Here is a 1,331-nt window from a genome sequence, read left to right on the forward strand (position 1 = left end):
GTAAAGTTGGCAATATGCCATTTACGACACGTAGTGGCAAGGAACGGCTTAGGCACTGGCCCGTGTTCATGACTAGTGGTCCATCTTCACCCAAGGATCTTAGCCCTCCTCCTCCTCCCCCCCCTACAAAAAATTGAAGAGAGTTATGCTGTCAGCAACAAAACAGCAAACAACTCTGCCTTCTAAAGAGAAATTATCACAAATCCCCAAGGCGAGTCCAAGGGTGTTGGTGGTTGTCAAGCCTGACCTTCCCATCACTGTATGGGAAGAGGTGGCTCGGGAGGAGGCTATTGATGATGTAGCTGGCGCTGTGGAGGAACTTGATGATGAGGATGGTGATGTGGTTATTGTAAATGAGGCACCAGGGGGGGAAACAGCTGATGTCCATGGGATGAAAAAGCCCATCGTCATGCCTGGTCAGAAGACCAAAAAATGCACCTCTTCGGTCTGGAGTTATTTTTATCCAAATCCGGACAACCAATGTATGGCCATATGTAGCTTATGTAAAGCTCAAATAAGCAGGGATAAGGATATTGCCCAACTAGGGACATCCTCCCTTATACGTCACCTGAATAACCTTCATAGTTCAGGAACTGGGGCTAGGACCGTCATCGGTACAGGGACACCTAAATCCGGTGGTCCAGTTGGATAAACACCAGCAACACCCTCCTCGTCAACTTCCTCGACGATCTCCATCAGATTCAGTTCTGCAGCCCAAGTCAGCAGCCAGACTGAGTCCTCTCCAATACGGGATTCATCCGAGGAATCCTGCAGCGGTACGCCTACTACTGCCACTGCTGCTGTTGCTGCTGTTAGTCGGTCATCTTCCCAGAGTGGAAGTCGTAAGACCGCTAATTCTTTCACAAAACAATTGACCGTCCAACAGTCGTTTGCCATGACCACAAAATACGATAGTAGTCACCCTATTGCAAAGCGTATAACTGCGGCTGTAACTGCAATGTTGGTGTTAGGCGTGCGCCCGGTGTCCGCCATCAGTGAAGTGGGATTTAGAGGGTTGATGGAGGTATTGTGTCCCCGGTACCAAATCCCGTCGAGATTCCACTTTACTAGGCAGGCGATACCAAAAATGTACAGAGAAGTACGATCAAGTGCCCTCAGTGCTCTGAAAAATGCGGTTGTACCCACTGTCCACTTAACCACGGACATGTGGACAAGTGGTTCTGGGCAAACAAAGGACTATATGACTGTGACAGCCCACTGGGTAGATGCATCCCCTTCCGCAGCAACAGCAACAGCTGCATCAGTAGCAGCATCTACAAAATGGCTGCTCGTGCAAAGGCAGGCAACATTGTGTATTACAGGCTTTAATA

The sequence above is a fragment of the Mixophyes fleayi genome, chromosome 1, assembly GCF_038048845.1.
Source record: "Mixophyes fleayi isolate aMixFle1 chromosome 1, aMixFle1.hap1, whole genome shotgun sequence".
NCBI lineage: Eukaryota > Metazoa > Chordata > Amphibia > Anura > Limnodynastidae > Mixophyes > Mixophyes fleayi.